Source organism: Myxine glutinosa, chromosome 1 (assembly GCF_964187855.1).
Source record: "Myxine glutinosa chromosome 1, kmMyxGlut1.1, whole genome shotgun sequence".
In the NCBI taxonomy this organism is placed as follows: domain Eukaryota; kingdom Metazoa; phylum Chordata; class Myxini; order Myxiniformes; family Myxinidae; genus Myxine; species Myxine glutinosa.
In genome coordinates this window covers 353,856,789-353,878,830 of record NC_136261.1, presented here as the reverse complement: position 1 = coordinate 353,878,830, position 22,042 = coordinate 353,856,789, and positions in this window count along the sequence as shown.

Below are 22,042 nucleotides of genomic sequence, written 5' to 3'. Positions count from 1 at the left end.
GACGTGCATTCTCGCTCGCACTCGGTTTCACACTCGCGCTCCGATGTGCCCTCTCGCACCTGCGCCATCACCAACTCACTATTCGTGTCACACTCCGTACACCCCGACGTGCATTCTCGCTCGCACTCGGTTTCACTCCCACACTTTATAACACACCCACTCGCCGATGCACACTGTTTCCTCCCACGCATGCCATTTCCACTCACACGGGACCCTTCACCAATGCCCGGATGCTTCCTCGATCCCAAGCACGCGAAAATTCTTTTGTCGCTAAACATCCTCCTGCAAAATCTACCCGCACAATATACAGCACGACTCACCTGGGGGTCCTTTTCTCCACGCGAACCTGCAAACTTCCATTCGGGTTAAGCACAGCATCGTGATGTGAGCAGGGACTTTGTACATAATCCATTTCTCCCTGCAATTCCCGGGCTACCTCCGTCATCTCTTCAATTTCAGTGCCCACTTCCGCTTTTTCTCTACTCACCTCGACGACCGCTGGCTTTAATAAAACACCCTCTACCTCATCGGTCGCCGGCTTTTCCAAACCCCGTGTCACGATTTCTACCCCGGTCATTGTACCCGTGCTTTTCTCCGCTTCGTTCAACCAGTGCTTCTCGATCCGCGTTACCTCCTCGTGCACCCCTGGGACCCCCTCGCCCACCATGCGATCCATGGTCTCCCCACATTTTTGCATGCGGTCACCCATTCTGTTGGTTATTGCTTCAATTTGGTTTCCCAATCGCTCACTCTGAGCATCCATCCGGTTCCCCATTACCCCCATTTGGCCCTCCAATCGCTCACCCTGAGCATCCATTTTTGCCATTATTTGAATCAAGAATAATCTGAGGTCAAACCCGGTTTGCCCAGCGTCCCCAGCCGCCACCGCGGGCTCGCCCTCCACTGTGCCGCTATTTTGGGACTCTTCAACCACGTGCGCGAGCACGCCATTTTGTGCACCTGATACCCCTTCAACCACATTGCCAATGTTCTCCTCCTCTCCTTCCTCCACATACATTTCCCCGAGGTCCTGGGTCGATTCTACCCCGTCTATCTCTCCCACCGGCATCCCGTCGCCTTGACCAGCCATGGCGCGATTTCAAAATTCAGGTTTTGTAAAACAAAACAAATTTCGGCCGCTCCAAATTTTGACCAAATTTTTTTTTTTTTAGATGTTTTAAAAATTTGGTTCGGGCCCCGAATCTCACTCCCAGACACCAATTGTTACGAGTCGCGGACAGATGTTATATTGACCGAGCGGTGGTGTATTACCGCGACCTAACAGGATCCCCGACTCACCCGATTCCACCCAAACGTTGGCCGGATCACACCGCAGCTGCTCAATGAGGGAAAAGACTAAAACGACGAATGCAAAGAGGAAAACGAAGGCAAAGAAAGGTTTGGAAATACTACTGAATTTATTGACTATTTACACACATAAGCAAAAAGAAAGCAGTCACGTTTATTTACAACACATGACGCAGGTGACACAGTGCAATTATTAACTTATACAAGTTAATTAACCCAGGACAGAACAAACAGAACAAACTCACGTACACAAGAAGGATGGAATGGCAGGAGGTGGATGGCTGGAGGGAGAGGGAGGTCCAAGGGGGTCCTGCAGCACAACTTGCGCATTTAGCCGCCGCCGTTCCTTTACGGCCTTGCTCAAACCGCCGTTCAGGCCCCCACGCTGCTGTTGTGGCTGCTGTGGACGTCGCGTGCTTTGCCAGGCCTTGTCCGACTCGTCTGGTCCAACCCTCAACTCTGTCTTGGCCCACTCACTCTTTACCACCGACTCCTCACCGCAACCAACGCAACCAACTGACCACCACCACCGACTCCTCACCGCAACCAACGCAACCAACTGACCACCGACTCCACTGACTGACTCCTCACGACTCTCTCTTGGTGACCAACTCACTTGCTTCTTGCGTGTGCGCCTTTTATAGCGCCTCCGGCGATTAAGCCGCCGGCCTTTTGGACACGCCCATCGGGGTGCTCACCTCGGCCCTGGTTGGTCGCGCGACCCTCTGGCTCCGCCCTTGATGACGACGGGCGGGCACGCCTTTCTTCTCCGATTTGAGCACATGTTCAATGGCGGTTATTGGAGGGGAGGTAATTCGGCAATCGAGGCCCGGCAATGACGGAAGGGGGGTGTAAAAGGAAATGGAGATTTTGGGGATGGGAAGGAAAGGGGATCTATTCTCTTTCACTGGTGCAATGGAGTACTTCAATTAATGGGAGACACAGCCTTACTCTAAAACACAGAATAAGAGATAACTATCAACAGGGGTATTCTATTACTTGGCTGACGTGTATGCTTGTGGACTAATTATGGGATGCCCTTTCACCTTTACACAGCTCCGGAGGTAGGGGGGCGCAGAATAAACAATAATAATAATAATACAGCACACAATCAAAAAATATACAGTCCTCATCTCCGCAACAATATATATATATTCATTACATTTAAGAGAATAACTCAGACTCTGGTTGACTCAAGTATTGCTTTTTGTGATGTAAAGACATATCTCATTTGCAGTCCCGTGTAAATACTAATTGGGGTTAACATTGTGAAAGCTTTGTTGTACAAAGACAATTATCTTTTGGTTCAAGTGACCCACTGAGAAGATAACTGTTTAATCAGGGATCCCTCATCCCCCGATCTAAACACCTCCCCATTCCCTACTCCAGAATCAGTAATTCCTCAAACCTCAATCTAACCCTCCCCAATCACTTATCAGAATGCCTCGTCACCCGATCTCCTCCTTCCTGCCCCTCCCACTGTGAGGACCCAATCAAATATTCTCCCGTTTTCATTAAATTGATATAAAAGAAGCCAAAACAGTGCGATTGGAAGAAGAATAATTGTGTCGGCCCGGGGTCCTTGTGCTGTTTCGCCCACATAAGCTCCCTAAACTTCGTTCCAGGTGAGCTAAAAAAGAGAATCCAAAAAATTAAAAAGAAATACAAAATCGAAGACAAAGGCTTTGAGTGTTTGGGTGCTGAAAACAAACTAAAAATAGAAATGATAGCAAGGAAGATAAAAAAAACAGAGGCAATACCCCTGGCACTCACCTGCAAAACTAACGGTATGCTGCACTGACTAAAGGTGTTTTTTTGTTTTTTTGGAGAGAATCGAGGCTAGTGTAAGAGCTACCACATTGAATATGAAAACGTGCACAGACATAAAACATACAATGAAGGGATCGGGAGACAAGAGTGGGAGGGAGAGGGAAGAACACAAGCACAACAACAGCAGAGAACAAGGACGTCGGTAGATCTGTGGATGGGGGAGGGCTGGGGAGGAGGGAGGGGTACACGGGATAAAGCAAATGAACACTGAGGAATTTCACTACGAGGAATTTCAGGAAATAATTTGGGGATTGAAAGAGGTGGATTTGGGGTGTTTTAACGGGGGTAGAAAAGATCAAGGTTTTTGATGGGGGAAGACAAGAGATGGTGGTGAACAGCTGTTTTAAAGACCCGGAGGGAGGAGAGGGATTGAAGAGAGTGTGGGAGTTTGTTCCAGAGGCGGGAGAAAAGAGAAATGAAAGAGTGAAGGTGAGCAGAGAGTCTTGATTTTGGCAGTTCCATCAGAAGAGGTTTGCTGGCAAATCTTGTGCGTCCTGCAGGAATATTTGGGGGACAGAGCACAAGCAGAGCAGGGGGGGGGGCAATGCCAGAGAGGAGCCGGTAGAAGACAGAAAGACCACCTACCTGCCTGCGTGAGAGAGAGAGAGAGAGAGAGAGAGAGAGAGAGGGAGAGACTGACTGTTTCTTCCTTTTATTACAAGAGTACAGAAAATCAGTTATGTTCAGTCATAAAGAAACAAAACACAATAAAAATGGTCTCAAGGAAAAGTTATTATCAAATCATCATCATCAAGTGTGCATATGACATCATTAAAAACCCACTTTTCTTTAAAACATGTTAAATTCTTGTTCATTTTAAAAAACCGGTATTCTAGCTTGAGTCTTGCATTTACAAGAGCCTTAAGGGTGAGCAGTACATCATATGACGAGTCAGAAGCGTTTCCCATTTTTTTCTTCCTGGATTTATAAATTGCAAACTTGGCCTGGCCAATTTAAAAATTCATTAAAACCACATTTCTAAGGGAAGACGGTCCTAAAACACCATAAATAAAAACATTGTGATTGAAGAGGGAACCAAGCTTCACAAAGCGTTCCTGAAGGAATGTAAAAAGAGGTTGCAATCGTTCACACTCAAGGTATATATGCGGTAGGGTTTCAATGGATGCACAGAAAGGGCATAGATTAGAGTTAGCAGTAGAAAACTGGTTCAGTAAAACATTATAATGAAGGAGCTGGGGCTCCCACGTCGATCAGAAGAATGGACGCGACAAAAAGCTGGAATTCATCTGAGTTGCTTTATTGAAATCAAACACTCAGGCACTCTGAAAACCCGTTTATCGGTCAGCAATATATATCTATTAACCCAGGGGGTTTGCCCAGGCCCGGCGCCAGGGGGCGTGGCCCAGCGTCCTGGCTGCGGCCTGGCAAGTTGAGGGCGAGCCTGCCCGGGCATGCCCGGGCATGCCCGGGCGTCCCGACCGAGGCCTGGCAAGTTGAGCGCGGGCCTGCCCGGGCGTCCTGGACGAGCCCGGCATGGTGATCGCTCCGCGTCCTTGATAGGTGCAAGGCGATTGTGAAACCCCAGCGGCAGCCGCTACACACGTCCCCCCAGAATCGACTTGCACCGGCAGGGTCAACTTGAGGGGGGTCCTGATGACCCGGCCGAAGCGACCCCTGGCGGGTCGTGGGAGGGGGTCCGGTGAGGTGGTGGGCGGTCGAGTGGGGGGCCCCGTGGACGGGGGGCGGCCTCGCCACGGCGGAAGGGCCACCCGTGGTGGGTGGTCGACGTCCACGTGCGCCGGCTTGAGGCGGTCCACTGCAATCCGGTCCGACCTGCCGCCGATGTCGATGACGAACGACTTGTCGTCCCGTCGCAGCACCCGGAAGGGCCCGTCGTACGGCGGCTGGAGTGGCCACCGATGTGCGTCGTGACGCACAAAAACATACTCCGCTGTGCGGAGTGCTGGGGGGACGTAGGACCGGGGGTCACCGTGGTGGGATGTCGGCACGGGGGCAAACCGTCGGGCGGCCTCCTGGAGGTCCGAGCGCTGGTGAGCTGCGGACCAGGGACTGGTAGCGTCGGGCACGAATTCGCCCGGGACGCGTAGCACCTGGCCATAGACCAGCTCGGCGGTGGATGCCTGGAGGTCCTCCTTGGGGGCCGTGCGAAGGCCCAAAAGGACCCACGGCAGCCGGTCGGCCCAACCGCCGTCTTGAAGGCCGGCCATGAGCGCGGCCTTCATGGAGCGGTGGAATCGCTCGCACAACCCGTTTGCTTGGGGGTGGTAGGCCGTAGTACGGTGGAGCTTGACCCCCAGGTTGCGGGCGACCGCGCCCCACAGCTCGGAGGTGAACTGTGGTCCGCGGTCTGACGAGATGTCCGCCGGTGTGCCGAAGCGGGCGACCCAGGTGGCGATGAAAGCCTGCGCCACGTCGGCGGTGGTGGTGGAGACGAGGGGAACGGCCTCCGGCCACCTGGTGGTCCTGTCCACCATGGTGAGCAGGTGTGTGAACCCCCGTGATGGGGGGAGGGGGCCCACCAGATCCACGTTGACGTGGTCGAAACGTCGTTCGGGCACGGTGAAAGGTGCCAGCGGGGCCTGGGTGTGTCGGTGGACCTTGGCCCGTTGGCAGGCCGTGCAGGCGCTGGTCCAATCGCGGACGTCCCGACGAAGGCCGTGCCAGACGAAACGCGCCGACACCAGCTTCTGGGAAGCTTTCCGGCCCGGGTGGGAAAGGCCGTGGAGGGAGGCGAAGATGCGGCGTTGCCAGGTGACGGGCACGATGGGGCGAGGCTGGCCTTGGGAGACGTCGCAGAGCAGGACAGTGTCCGCGCAGGGGATGTCGGCCAGGCGGAGGCCCGTGTCCGCCGCCCGGAGGGCTTGCACCGTGGTGTCGGTGGTTTGGTCCGCCGCCATAAGCGCAAAATCCACGCCCAGGTGGACCGCGTTCGCGCTGGCCCGGGACAGACAGTCGGCCACGGCGTTGTTTTTGCCGGCAACGTGCCGGATGTCCGTGGTAAACTCCGACACGGCGGAGAGGTGGCGCTGTTGGCGGGCCGACCATGGCTCCGTGACCTTGGCCATGGCGTAAATCAACGGCTTGTGGTCGACGAACGCCGTGAAAGGTCGGCCCTCCAGGAGGTGGCGGAAATGGCGGACGGCCAGGTGTAGACCGAGGAGCTCCCGGTCAAACGTGCTGTATTTGAGCTCGTTCGGCCGGAGCTGCCGGCTGAAAAAAGTGAGTGGCTGCCAAACCCCGTTCACCCATTGCTCATGGACGGCGCCCACCGCGTAGTCGGAGGCATCCGTGGTGAGGGCGATGGGAGCGTTGAGCACCGGGTGAGCGAGCAGTGTTGCGTCGGCGAGGGCCTGCTTTGAGCTTTGGAAGGCCGCATCCATTGCTGCGGACCAGACGATGTCGTGCTTGGCCGGCTTGCCTCGGAGGGCTTCATAGAGGGGCCGCATGAGGTGAGCAGCGCGGGGCACGAAGCGGTGATAAAAATTCACCATTCCCAGGAATTCCTGCAGGGCCTTTATGGTGCGGGGACGCGGGAACGTGGTGATGGCCTCGACCTTGGTTGGCAGCGGCACGGCCCCGTTCTTGGTGATGTGGTGGCCCAAAAAATCAACGGCCGTCGTGCCGAAGTGGCATTTGGCCGGGTTGACGATGAGGCCGTGCTCGCTGAGGCGCTCGAACAGTGTTCGGAGGTGGAGGAGGTGCTCGGCCCGGGACGTGCTGGCGACGAGGATGTCGTCCAGGTAAACGAAAAGGAACGGCAGGTCACGCAGCACGCCGTCCATCAAGCGCTGGAATGCCTGAGCCGCGTTCTTGAGACCAAACGGCATCCGCAAGAATTCGAATAAGCCGAACGGCGTGATGACTGCCGTTTTAGGGACGTCGGCCGCCCTGACAGGTACCTGGTGATATCCCCGTATGAGATCAATTTTCGAAAAAATGACCCGTCCCGCCAGACGGGCGGAGAAGTCTTGGATATGCGGGATCGGGTACCTGTCGGGGGTGGTAGCGTCATTCAGACGGCGGTAGTCGCCACACGGGCGCCATCCACCCCCCGGCTTTGGCACGATGTGCAGTGGCGAGGCCCATGCGCTATCGGAGCGCCGCACGATGCCGAGGTGCTCCAACGCGTCGAATTCGGCCTTCGCTACGGCGAGCTTGGCTGGGTCGAGGCGGCGGGCCCTGGCGTAGACCGGCGGGCCCGTGGTTGGTATGTGGTGCTCGATCCCATGCCGTACTGCGACGGCCGAAAACGTCGGCCGCGTGAGGGCCGGGAACTCCGTGAGCAGGCGAGCAAACTCGTTCGTCGCCGGGACGGTGCATGCCAGCTCGGTCGGCGCGGAGCTGCTCAATGTGCATACCAGGGAGCTGAAGGTTTCAGCGTTGATTAAACGACGCCGTTGGACGTCCACCAGCAGTCCGTGTGCGCAGAGGAAGTCGGCGCCTAGCAGAGCCACGGGCACGTTGGCGGTTACAAACGTCCAAGCAAAGCGTTGGCCGCCGAAGCAGAGGGTGACGTTGCGCGGGCCGAAGGTGCGGATAGTCGATCCGTTGGCCGCAACTAAGGAGGGGCCGCAAACCGCGGATTGCCTGTCCTGGTCAGAGGCGGGTATGACGCTCAGTTGGGCGCCGGTGTCGCACAGGAAGCGCCGTCCGGACGCTGTATCCGTGATGAACAGTAAGTTGCCCGTATGGCCGGCGCTCATGGCTGGTAATGAACGCCGGCCCGGCCGTTTCCCGGCCTGCCTAAGGTGCACGGGGGTCGGCATGTCCGGGCCTTTTGTCCGAACCTGGCATGATAGTAACACCACGCTTGGTCGGGTGGAGGTGGTCGGCACGGTAGAGCGGCCGCCAATTGCGTTGGCAGTTCGGCCGTCGACCGTGCCGGGTGCTCGGGCGCCCTGGGTGTTGCGTCGGACGGCGGTGGGTCCCATGTCGCCGCTGCGATGCGCCGTCCTGCAGCGGAGATCTTGTCGGCTTCTCTGGCAAGGGCCCGGGGATCTGTGATCGTCGTGCTTGCCAGGGCGAGGCGTACCGGGTTAGGCAGCTGACGGAGGAACAGCTCCCGGAACAGGAATGCCGGAGAGTGCTCGCCGAGCAGTGAAAGCATGTAGTCCATTCGCTCGGAAGGGCGCGTGTCGCCGAGCTCAGGCAGTTCGAGCAGGCGCCGTGCGCGTTCCGCCGATGGGAGGGCGAAAGCATCGAGGAGAAGCTGCTTAATCGCGCCGTATTTGTCAGCGGCTGGCGGGGTTTCGAGGAGGCTCAGGGCGCGGGCTGCGGTAGCCGACCCGAGCGCAGCTACCACATGGTGGAAGCGGGTGTCGTCGGCCGTGATGCCTCGCAGGGCGAACAGGGACTCCGCCTGTGCGAACCAAACCGCAGCGTGAGCCTCCCAGAAGGTAGGCAGTTTAAGGGCGACTGCCGTGTCCATGTCGATAGGTCACCAATGAAGGAGCTGGGGCTCCCACGTCGATCAGAAGAATGGACGCGACAAAAAGCTGGAATTCATCTGAGTTGCTTTATTGAAATCAAACACTCAGGCACTCTGAAAACCCGTTTATCGGTCAGCAATATATATCTATTAACCCAGGGGGTTTGCCCAGGCCCGGCGCCAGGGGGCGTGGCCCAGCGTCCTGGCTGCGGCCTGGCAAGTTGAGGGCGAGCCTGCCCGGGCATGCCCGGGCATGCCCGGGCGTCCCGACCGAGGCCTGGCAAGTTGAGCGCGGGCCTGCCCGGGCGTCCTGGACGAGCCCGGCATGGTGATCGCTCCGCGTCCTTGATAGGTGCAAGGCGATTGTGAAACCCCAGCGGCAGCCGCTACAATAAGGTAAAATCCAGTGTACAAGTTTCCATTGAATATCTCCAACATACTTTGGAGTAGGCAAGAGATAAAAACTTCGCCAATTGGGGCAATTGGGTGGTATTGGGGGTAAAACATCCCGCCATCGAAGCCTCGGGTGCTCAGAAAATGTTTTTGCGTATAAAATTTTAACGTACGCGTTGTACAAAGTTTTCTTTGGAAAGGCGGGAAGGGATAATGCAGTATCATCAGGGCTGTTCAGGCCAGGGGACAGATTAAGTGGCGGGCTGAAGACTAGGAGTTTGGGGAAGTCACCCGCTGTTTTCTCGGGGGAAGGGCCAAGTTCCTCGCAGGTATTACGATACGTTGTGGATATCCCTTGAAGGAACCGAGAGATGATCCTGACAGATTTTATTCCGGTTTTTTGTGCCACAGCGGCAGCACTCAGCCGGCAGCTCCCAGACTCTGTCATGAGGTCTTTCACTCGCAGCAGCTTGGCATCAACAAAACGTTGAACGAGTCCCCTATTATTCAAGCTGTTTTCCAGGAAGGGGTTGTAGCATAGGGGCTCATTCAACAACATTTCCATGTTGTATGTTGCCATTTCACGGGAAAAGGACAGGGCTTGCCAGGCGTTCATCACCCCTTGGTAAAAGGTGGGCAGCAAGGATGAATCGATTTGATGAGGGTTCATCAAGAAAAGTTCTAGGTCGTAACCCAGCTTGCATGTAAGCTGCAATATGCAGTTAGCCAGAGGCCTCCAGAGTAGGGCTTCATCTCCATATACAAGTTGGCGCACGATATGAAGCCGGAAGACCATAATCCGGCAGCGGATATCAATAAGACCTTGGCCACCTTCAGTGAGTGGTAAGTATGCCACGGGGGGTTGGAGCCAGTGTTTCCCGCTCCAGAAAAAGTCGACAATGCTCTTTTGCAGTGTAATAAGAAGGCTCCCGGGCGGTTGTAGGCATATCATCTTATGCCATAGCATAGAGGCGACAAGATTGTTAATGACGAGAGTTCTTCCACGGTACGAAAGTTGAAAAAGAAGTCCTTTCCAGCGGGCCAGTTTTGCCATTACCTTGTCCGGTAATCCCACCCAGTTCTGCTGCTCAAAGGTGTTGTCTCCGAGGAAAATACCGAGGTATTTAATGCCACTTTTCTGCCAGTTCACTCCTCCTGGTAGGACAATTGGCGGGCAATCTCCAGGTCCTATCCAAAGGGCTTCACTCTTCTTCCAGTTTACCTGGCCTGAACAAGCCTGACAATATGTTTTTAGTGCCTGAGCCACCGCAGTGACGTCAGCACTATTTTTTATATAAATACAGACATCATCTGCATAGGCAGAGACTTTTAGCGGTGTGGTAAGAATTGATCCAGTGAAGCCAGAAATGTGCGTACGTAATTGGAGCAGAAGAGGTTCGATGGCAAGAGAGTATAAAAGTCCAGATAGCGGGCAACCTTGCCGTACTCCCCGTTGTACAGCACTGGGGCTACACAATACTTGATTCATTTTAAGAACACTGGATATATTACAATACAAAAGTTTAACGTACGAGATAAAAATAGGTCCAAACCCAAAATTCTCTAAAACTCTAAAAAGGTACATGTGGTCAATACAGTCAAAGGCTTTTCCTTGGTCAATAAAAAACAGACCAACATTCATATTAAAATTGTTACAAAACCGAATGGTATCACGGATAAGAAAGATATTATTAAAAATAGTACGTCCAGGAATACAAAAGGATTGATGTTCTCCTATTAGTACATTCATAAAAGGTTTCATTCGATTAGACAAGGCTTTGGCTAAAATTTTATAATCCGTACATAAAACAGAAATAGGACGCCAGTTCTCTATAAGTTGAGTGTCCGCTTTCTTAGGAATTAAGGTGGTGACTGCTCTCCGGCAACTCCACGGCAGTTGTCCATCCTCTAAACATTCATTCAATACTCGCAGTAGGTGAGGTCCAATGGCGTCCCAAAAAAACTGGAAAAATTCACTAGTCAGCCCATCTAGTCCAGGGGCTTTATCAGGTTCCAAGGCCTTCAAGGCAGCGGTGAGCTCAGGTAACCTAAGAGGATCCTCCAACTGCTGCTTCTGATCCTCCGCCAATGTTGGAAGGTTAGAAACAAGTTCCGATATTGCATCCTGGTTAATGTCATGCCGCATAAACCGTTGTTTAAAACGTTTCCAGGCACATTCCCTGATTCTGCCATCTTCATAAAGGAGTTCCCCATCATGGAGCAAGCGTGTAATCATTGACGAAGAGGCCCCCCTTTTAAGGCTGAAGAAGGTTTGGTTGGAGCATCAAGGTCGTGTATGTACCTCATCTTCAGGCGCAATAAAGCATTTTGTGCTCGCCTTTCGGATATGGAATTCAGTAAGGCCGTTTTTCCATGGATTTGTTGCCTCATTCCCTGGTAGCTCACACTTGCAGTTCCCTGAAGCTGTTCCTGTAATTCCAGGATTTCATCTTCAAGTAAGGTTGTGGTTTTTCTTTCCTCTTGAACACCATACGCACGATATTGTTGGCAGAACAGTCTGATGTGCGTTTTGGCATTATCCCACCATTGTCTGAGGTTTGAGAAATTCCCTTGGGAGGCAACCAGAATATTCCAAATTTCCGGAAAAATGTCCTTAAAGGTACTATCATCAAGTAAGTTGTTATTAAATTTCCAAAAAGCACTCTTGTGTTTCGGGCAGGGGGCAGAAATTTTGAGAAATGTTGCGCTGTGGTCCGAGAATCCTGATGGGCAAATTTTGGATGACAGAACGAGGCATTCAAGTGGAGGATTAATATAAAACTTGTCCAAGCGAGCAAGTACAATATTACCCTGAGTGCATCGGCACCATGTGTATTGCCTGATTGATGGGTGCTGTACCCGCCATATATCTGTCAAATTCATTTGTTTTAAAAATTTGGTGAGAGGGATTGTGGAGGCAGGATGGGGCTCTGCGCTGTTCCTGTCTAGTTGGGGTTGGAGGGTGCAGTTAAAATCTCCACCAATACAAACATGATTGTCTTGGTTTTTTAGGGCGTTTTGGCTGTCGATGGACGTTAGGTGTGTCCCAAGGTCATTAAAAAAAACTCGCCGAGCTACAGGCGTACTTGGGGCATAGATATTAAAAATAGGATAGAATTTTCCACAGTAGTGGAATTCTAGGGATGCTAGGGATCCCTTGTGTATTTCGTCGAATTTAAGCGATGAAGGCGAAAAGGAGGGGCTAAGAATTATTGCGACACCGCCTTTGCGGGAGTCACCGTTACTAAAGAAGGACAGGCCGGGGAAGAGCCTACACCACTCTGCGACACAGCAGTCGTTGGCATGGGTCTCTTGTAAGAGGGCAATGTCAACTTTCTTCTGTAATAAAAAATCCCTTACTTGAACTTTACGGACAGAGCTACATCCTCCGTTAATATTCAAGCTACAAATGGAAAAACTCATTACAGCTATAAGGAGGAGTGACCACCACTCAATTTTTTGATAGCAGTTCATTCTTAGCTTTTTGCAACCACTTCTTTAAACGGTGACGTTGGGAGGAATTGAAATTAAAAACGTGGGGCCGTTTTACCATCAGTCTAGCGGAATGTATAAAATCAGGTAGCTCCGGAAAAAAGGTTTCTATAACAACATTCCTTTTTCGGAATGTGTCCTCAAGAAACCTTTTTATCTCGGAGGGAGGGATTGGAGGGATTTCTTCTTCCTTAAGGCTACCACATTCACTAACAGAGTCATCTATATCAGATGGCTCAGATGGTGTGTCACACTGGTTTTCATCATTTATCTCCTCACCGTCATCACATCCCTCCACGTTATCGGATGGGGCATAGTCCATAGAGGGAGGGGACGGGGAGGGAGAGAAATGAGCCATCTTCAGGGGAGGGGGGGGGGGGTACTAATTTTTGCGGTTCAACCATATCAGTTTCTAGGTCAATAGACAAGGGCGAGGATTCATCCACATCTATGTCCTCCAATACCGAGAAACGATTTTCTTTGACGTTGGACAAATCTAGGCCAGAGAGGAGGGGCTGTCGGTTTTCAGTTGTAGGTTTTTTAAAGAGATGACCGTTTTCATCTGTTGTTTGCAGATGTCTTTTTCCTTTTGGGCAGACTAATTGAAACTCGTCCTGGTTAGTGGGAAGAGATTGCAAGGGTTTGGGGGGGGGGGGGGGGGAGGGAGAACGTGATCATCGGCAGGGGATTCCCATCGGCTACCACGGCGAGAGAGGTAGGATCAGTTATAGCAGGCAACAAGCTGTGATTGGACGATGTCGCCTGGGGGGTGAGATTATCGTTAACAGGAGATGGCTGCAATTAGATCCTTCAGTAGAGGGAGGGGCCCCTGTTTCAAGGGGAGGGGAAGGGGGTACGGCGGGGGGGGGGGTTGGATTGGTGGTAAGAGGGCTTGGGTCGGTGGTGGACAGATTGGGATCAGTGGTGGTAAGGCTTGGGTCGATGGTGGGAAGGTTCGGGTCGGTGGTGGGAGGGCTTGGTTCGGCGGCGGGAAGGCTTGGTTCGGTGGTGGGAAGGTTTGGTTCGGTGGTGGGAAGGCTTGGGTCGGTGGTGGGAAGGCTTGGGTCGGTGGTGGAAGGGTTTGGATCGGTGGTGGGAAGGTGGGGGGGTTGCTTATTCCCGGTTCGGAGGGGAGGTTGCACTTGTGGAGAATTCTCTTTTCGGGGGCAGTCATGCTTAACATGCCCAAATTGTCCGCAGCCAAAACATTTTAGAACGTTGGTGGACACGTACACTGTATATTCGTTCTGTTGATGTTTTAATTTTATTATAAGGTTTAAATCCTTCTGGGAATTTTTTTAAATCATAAACACTTGCCGCCGGAATGAAACCACGTGCCTTAAATCGTTGTTTCGTGACCCGAAGGGAATCATGGAGATACGAGACACGATGGTACCGTATCGGGACAATTCTTTAATTAGTACATCGTCGGATACAAATGGGGGGCAATTTGATATCACGACTTTTATCGCTGGGCTATCTAGTGGGGAAATCATTACAAATAAATCTGGATCGATTGTCAAACCCTGTTCGACAATTTGTGGGACACAATCCACGTCGGACAAAAAAATAACGATCCGCTTGTTCATCCGCGAAGCGGCAACAACCTTGTCGATCCCGACAACACGACCGGTTGCGAGGACAACGTCCTCGACACTAACCTCACGTTCCGGAGGTACACAAAAGAACCCGTGCTTACGGGTCAGGCTCTGAAAGACCGTAAATCGGGAGAGTGCAGCTGCCATGCTGGAACAGCTGCACTTACAACCCCTCCCCAACTCGGGGAGGGTGAATATATAATACAATCTTCCCTACCCGAACTCCGGGAATGGGAAGCAATCAGACCTCTCCGATTTCCCTAACTTCGGAAAAGGGAGGCAACAAAACAAACTGAAGGAAAGATAAACGAAAGGAAAAAAAGGAAATAGAGGTTTAAGATGAAGGAGCAAACACCGATCGGGCGACGCCCAAAAACGGCGAACCCTTACCAGCGATCACCCTGTGCTCTCCGGCTCTCTCTCCCATCTCAACGTATATGGGAATCACCAGGAAGACCCCACGAACAGGCACAAGGACACAGAGGGGGGAAAACGGGGGGGGGGGGGGAATGGAGCAACAACACAGAGCACTCACAGGCCTCCACAAGCAGACGCCATGACAGTACAACCAGCATACAAACGGCCAGCAGGTGGCGACAGAGAGAGAGAGAGAGAGAGAGAGCGAGAGAGAGAGAGAAAGGCCCTCAGAATCGGCTTCATCACGGGAGATTCCAATGATGCTGAATGCTTTGGTTTCAACAGCCTGAAGCCGAGCTACGTGTGAGGCAGGATCACCAGCAAGAGGGGAAAGCTTCCATTGAGCTGCTGATGAAAGGTTTGAATGTGGTGAGGAACTTAGAAGTGCCAAGGAAGGATTTCGCATGACGGAGGATGCCCAGTCGGGGACTGGCTTTGGAGGCCAGCTTGGAAATGTGGTTTTCCCAGGAACGATCATGGCAGAAAGTGAGACCCAAAAGCTTAAGTGACGGAGCTTCTTCAACAGGATTGTTCAAAAAGTAGATAGGATGGTTGTCCAGACGGTCTTTTCGGAGAGACAAAGTGAGACTGTGAGATTTGTCAGGATTGAAAGACTTGTTCCACTTGTTTGACCAGTTTGTGATATTGTCCAGGTGTGCAGAGAGTGAAGAGGCTGCTGCCTGCCCATCTGAGGGTTGAGATATGGAGTGGCAGAGATTGGAGTCATCAGCAAAGAGATAGAGAGGATTTTCCAGAGAGTTGGAGAGATCATTAATGTAGACCAGAAAATGCACAGGGCCCAGAACACTGCCTTGAGGAACTCTAGCCTGAACAGGAAGGGGAGATGAGAGAATTCCATTCAGGGCCACACTTTGACTGCTACTGGAAAGGAAATCTGCAAGCAATGCATGGAGGTTTCCATGGATACCATAAGAGGAGAGTTTGATGAGCAGGGTGGGGTGCCACACCGTATGGAAGGCATGTTACATGTCAAGGGAGACAGCTGTGATTTTCGGTTTGACATTGAGGAACTCCATCCATTGTTGAGACATCAAAAGCAGCATGTTCGGAGTAGGATTGTCTGAATCCATTTTGATTATCCGAGATCAAGCGATTGGAGAAGAGGAAGGATTTGATGTCAGAAGCGATGATCGATCCCTTGCTGATTATTGGGAGCAGGCTGATTGGTCTATAGTTGCAAGGATCTGTTTTAGCATCTTTTTTGTGTAAAGCGGTAACGTTGGCTGATTTCGAAGCAGATGGCAGATGACCCTGAGCAAAATAGAGGGTGAGATAGAGCGGAAAAGCAGGATTTTATGATACATGGGCTTATGCCCACATGTCCTAAAATTACAGAATTGTTGATCCAGTTGCAGAATCAGAGTCGAGGTTTGACAGAAATTTTCCACCTTGTCAGGAGAGAAGGACACAGAGTCCAGGAGCAGCTAGGTTCGACTGGGCAAGGTAGGTACACAGAGAGAGATGGGTTCGGGACACAAGATTTTAAGGCAAACACAGAGTTGAGGCATTCGGCTTTTTCAGGTGCAGTGTCAGCTGTGTAGCCATTTGAGATAAGGGAGGGGATGGAAGGGGAACAGACACCAGAAAAGATTTTTCCAGACGCCACCAGGATTTGGAGAAGGGAGACAGGTTTGAGAGTTCAGTCTTTCGAAGAAGATGAACCACCTTTAGAGGCCAATTTTCCCCACAGTGCAGGGGTTGGCCTTTTTCGCAGGGGTTGACCTTGGTCCCCTTTTTGAAGCAATGTTTTATGGCTGGATGTCCTTCCTGCCGCCAACCCTGTATGTCGCTTTTTGCGACACACAGGGAAATACCTGTGAGCTGGTACTCAATTTGCCGACTTCAGAAGGATGACAGGCTGAGTCAACCCCCCTGGCATTAATTCAGCGATCGAACGGGATTCAAACACAGGATCCTAGGATCCCAGCCGTCACCCTCCCCGCTAAGTCAACACCAGGCTCTGTGCAAAAGAGATATCTATCTATAATTCCAGTAATCTCTGTGTGTGTGTCTGTGTGTGTGTCTGTGTGTGTGTCTGTGTGTTTGTTTGTCTGTGACCGCTGTTTCTCGACAACCACGGGTCCGATATACTTGAAACTTGCCAGGTATATTGCTGGGGACCCGAGGATGTGCCTTTTCAAGGTTTCATATTAATCGGAGAAGTAGTTACCGAGCTATGGCGATTTAGCCGTTCGCCGTTCGCTTTGGCTTTGCGAATGAACCAAACCATTTCATGTAAATAGAGGGGGGGGTTCTACCGTACTCGCAAGCCGTTCGCTTTGGCTTTGCGAATGGACCAAACCATTTCATGTAAATAGAGGGGGGGGGGTTCTGTGGTCGTTACTGCCACGTGGTTTCAAAGTTTTTTTTTGTTGTTGTTGTTTGCACGCATGTTTTTTTGCACCCACGTACGGGCACGCTCTAGTTGCACAAATGAGAGTAGACAGATATTGTTTCCTGGCTCTCCTGAGGGTAGACACACAATTGTTCCGAAATTTGTGAAAGGAACTGAGATTGCCTTCAGTTGGATTTGCCTTTAATTTGAGGTTTGAGAATTGAAAGGGAGGGGTGATGGGGGAGATTTGAAGGGGAGGGGGGAGATTTGGAAGGGAGGGGAAAGGTGGGAGTTTAGGAGGGGAGGGGCGAGGGGGGAGTGGAAACTTACTTTACTTTTGAAGCTCTTTTATTATAAAGGTAAGAAAACCACACAAGTCATGCATATAATAAAGTCACCACAATTCCAAATATGTGTAGCCAAACAACAACAATAAAAACACCAAACACTAAAATAAAAAACTTAACAAACCGTTATCAAGTTTACAAAACCCACCCTTTGCACACCATTTTTCCACAAAGGTTTGTAAATCATCTTTCATTTGGCAAAAGGAAAATTCCAAGCGTAACCTTGCCATGACCAGAGCCTTAAACACAATTACCACATCACATAAAATATCAGCATTTGCCAGGAGCTTTGCTTTTCTTGTTTTGTAGATTGCTAATTTTCCAATAGAAATTAAGAAATTAACAAGAGCAGTCTCAGAGCGTTTTTTATAACTAAGTGGTATTCCAAAGATAAAAACACGTGTAGAAAAAGAAAAGTTCATACGATTAAAAAAAGTTGATAAAAAACCAAAGAAGGGAGAGAGTCTTGCACAATATACGTAAGCATGGAAAAGGTCTTCAGAAATCATACAAAAAGGGCATTCCACTGAATTATCCTCATTAAAACGATGGAATAAAACATTGGAGGGCAACACCATATGGGCGAGTCTCCAAGCAATATCACCAGTCCTTTTAACAATCGGTGAAACATACATTGCAGACCATTACGGATGGGAGGGAGACCCAGAAGGCAGTTTCTCTTTCCATCGAGCCCCAAAAGAAACTGGCTGTAACGAGGGAAACCGGACTGAAATACACAAACGATACAGTCTCCTTTTATCCTTGCTGGAAAGTGGCGATGAGGATAACAAGATAGATGTGGTGGTGCTATCGGCCGGCAGGCTAGAGCTAGCACAGATCTGTGGTGGTGTATGGTGGTCACCAATGTTGGCGGTTGAGCTCAGGCCCAAGTGCCGAAAACACACACAGGGTTTCCTGTAGGACCTTGGCTACGCTCCTCAAAGATCTGATGCCAGTTCTTACTTGAAGATGTCCTGCGGAGAACCAACTATTCCTGTTACAGTCACGAAGGTCCCGAGTCGTTTTCACGCCAGCACTCAAAAAACGTTGCACAAAAGCACGTGAGGGAGGAATCGCAGGAAAGAGGGCATTGTAGAAAAGGGGTTCCCGGAGGAACCTTTCACTGTTGTATGTCCCCATTTGCCGAGTTACTGAAATGGACCGCCAGACGTTCAAGACATCTTGGTAAAAGTCAGGGAGCAGCGAAGCATCGACATGTTGCAGCTTCATGAAAAAGAGTTCACAATTGTAGCGTAGTATGGAATAATAAGGATATGGAGAGGCAAGTCATTGCCCACTGTTAAATAAGTGTTAAAAAACCAGAATGTGCTTTCAAGGCTCGCAGCGTGAGCAAGGCCTTGGGAATGGACCCGAAGCGATAAGGGGACATCTGGGAGATATAACCTTTGTGCCCTTAAGTGGAGAAGCCCAAAGGCAGAGTGTTGACTCAGCCCGGATTTCAATGCATTCATCCATTAGTGTGATTGGGCAGGTCAAAGTGGGTTTACCTCTAGGGGCTAAAATAAAAAAGGTTCCTTCTCTTCTCATGGGAGAGTTATCTATGGTATGCTTCTGAGTCGTTTCATGATGAAAACCAGATGAGCCTGGGTGCCATAAAGTCTGGAGTCCACAAAGCTTTGTGTTGACCGCTGAATACCACTCGACCAAGATTAAAGCAGCTAAGGTCTACTTAAGAGAAAAGCTCTGAGGCTGAAGAGAGCAGCAGGACGAGAGAGGAGAAGAAGTCTTCAACCAAATGACGAGTCATATCTTGGTTATATTTTGTGTAACAAGTTCCCTCCAAATTCGGATTAAACCTTGACTTGAATAGACCGAGTCTGCGTTCTTTGAGTCTGAGTCTAGTCTTGAGAAATTTATTTTAGGGTTCAGTTAAAAGTTCCCTAACAGTAGCATGCCGGCTTGTTTTAATATACAGTTTGCAGTAGATTTCCAGGGCAAGGCCTCCAGAAATATAAAACAACGAGCTGTAGAGACTCGGAAGGCCATCACCCAACAAAGAATGTCCACAAGCCGATGACCCCCTCCTGACGGTGGTAGGCAAATAGTCTCTGGCTTAGCCAGTGTTTGCCATCCCAAAATAAGTCAAGTAGACATTTTTGGATTGACGACACCAACGATGCAGGTGGCTGCAAGGCAATCATTTTATGCCATAAGAGAGGGGCCACCAGGTTGATAATGATCAGGGCACGACCTCGGAAAGACAAGGTCGACAAAATTCCTCTCCATCTGTTTAATTTGTTGCTGATTTTGTGGAGCAAACCATCCCAATTCCTTTTGACAAAACCTGGGGTTCCAAGATAAACACCGAGGTATTTCACACCTTCTTCTCCCCATGTCAAATTCATAGGGAGAATTGGAAGGGCAGAAGGTGGCGTACCACCGACCCAAACTGCTTTGCATTTCGACCAATTAATTTGCGTTGTACATGCTTGAGAGTAGACCCGTAGACACTCAAATAGCAGAGCAATGTCATTCCTGCTGCGAACAGCAACACATACATCATCAGCATAGGCCGAAATGATAACGGGATTTTCTGATGGAGTCACTGAAAATCCCATAAGAGAAGATCGTAAACGAATCAAAAGGGGCTCAATGCAAAGAGAGTACAAGATTTCAGATAAGGGACAGCCTTGCCGAATTCCCCTCCCAATCCGCAAAGGTGAACAGAGACGATCATTGATTTTGATCAAGCTAAAAATATGATTATACAATAAGGATACATAAGAAATAAAAGATGCCCCAAAACCAAATTGCTTTAAAATGTGAAACAAATACTCATGGTTAACAGAGTCAAAAGCCTTTTCTTTTTCAATAAAAAAGAGACAGGTATGTTGTTGTTGAAATGCACACACATCCCACAGGTCTCGTACCAAAAAAATGTAATCATGCATAGATCTGTGCATAACATAGTACGACTGATCCTGATGTATAACTGTGCTTAAAACAGTCTTTACACGGTTAGCTAGCGCTTTGGCAAAAATCTTGTAATCTGTGCAGAGAGGAGAAATTGGGCACCAGTTCTGTATCAATTGCAGGTCGTTTTTCTTCGGGATAAGGCAAACAACTGCACGTCGACAACTAAGGGGTAACAATCCCTCATGCAGACTGCATAAAAACACTGAGTGCAAAGCAGGACCAAGCATGTCCCAAAAGGTTTTATAAAATTCAGCTGGTAGCCCATCAAAACCAGGAGCCTTATGATCAGCAAGGTCATCTAGCGCAGTTTTAAGTTCACCGATAATAATGTTCTCATCCAAGACATGCCGTTGATGCTCATCTATCTGCAGTAAATTGGTCGTAATATTCTGCATTGCAGGCACATCATTGGGCTTAAAGGAAAACACATTCTCAAAATAAGACCGAACAAAATGAACAATCTCCGTATTATCACTAAGAATATGCCCATCACTAGCCCGAAGACTAAGCATTTGCTGGCTCGCCTTGGTCGTCTTCTCAAACTTAAAGAAATCTTTACAACATGTGTCTGACGACAGTAAACCATTCACTCTCAGCCTGACTAAGGCACCAATACCATTTTCTTGAATTAATTCCTTAGGCAGAGTTTGTTTTTCAAAGAGGAGTTGACACCGTCTTTCATCACTAAGGATCTCAGCACCTTCCTGCAATCGTATAATTTCTTGTTTCAAGGCATCAATACATAATTGTTTACTTTGAGAGCAATTGGTTTTGTATTGCTGACAGAAAACACGGATCTGCGCTTTAGCATAGTCCCACCACTGACAGAGATTTAGGAAACGATGTTGGAATTACACAACCTTGTCCCAACAAACCACAAATGATGATTTAAAGAAAGGATCGCTCAGAAGTGAGGTGTTAAAGGACCAATACAGGGTGCGGCGTTTGAAACGAGGAAAAGAAAAACACAGTTTTACCAAAGAATGATCAGAGAAACCAGAAGGGACAATAGCCGTATCTGTCACAAGATTGACAGCAGAGTTCGGAATATAAAATTTATCAAGACGAGCAAGTGAAAGATGATTTAGTAAAACCCAACACCAGCTAAATTGCTGCAGGTTTGGGTGTTGTTGCCGCCATACATCGTTGAGGTCATGCCGCGAAATTATACTGGAAAGAGGCCTACTTGAAGCTGGATGTGGCTCTGCACTGTTCCTATCTAAAGTTGGGTTTAAGGTACAGTTAAAGTCTATCAGAAGAGAGGTGTCTCAGGAATTTAAAGGACTGATTTTAAAAAGTTCCTCTATCTGTACTATCGCTTGGAGCATAGACGTTAACAAACATAAATCGTTGCTGATTGCATTCAAACTCCACAGAGGCTAGATAGCCTGGTACGATTTCCTTAAATATAGGGGGGGGGGGGGGGAGACAGACAAACGTGTTCTGACAAAAAAAGCAATACCCGCACTCACAGAATCTGTATTACTAAAAAACCAAGTGCCAATCAGTTGTTGCTGCCACTCAGCCATGCAGTCTGCAGTGGCACGAGTTTCTTGCAATAAAAGTACATCAATCTTTTCCCTCCTGGCTAATTGCACAGTCTGGGACCTATGCAGCTGACTGCGCCCACCATTAATGTTCAAGCTTGCTATGTTCATAAAAACATAGGCAGCAACACAGCCATTACAGGTTTAATTGTCCCCCGTCGCACCGCGGAGCGAAAGGGGGACTATGGTTTTCCCCTCTGTCCATGTGTCCGTCCGTCCGTCCGTCTGTCCGTACGTGCGTGCGTGGGTACGTGCGTGCGTGCATGCGTAAGCGAAGGACCGCATTTGAATTTGGTGTGTGGGTGCAACCCACGTCAGAATCAAAGATGGTCACAGCCATGTATGTCTGATGCCATATATGTCTGAACCACAGGCAGTTTGGTGGTCTTTCTGTCTTCTACCGACTC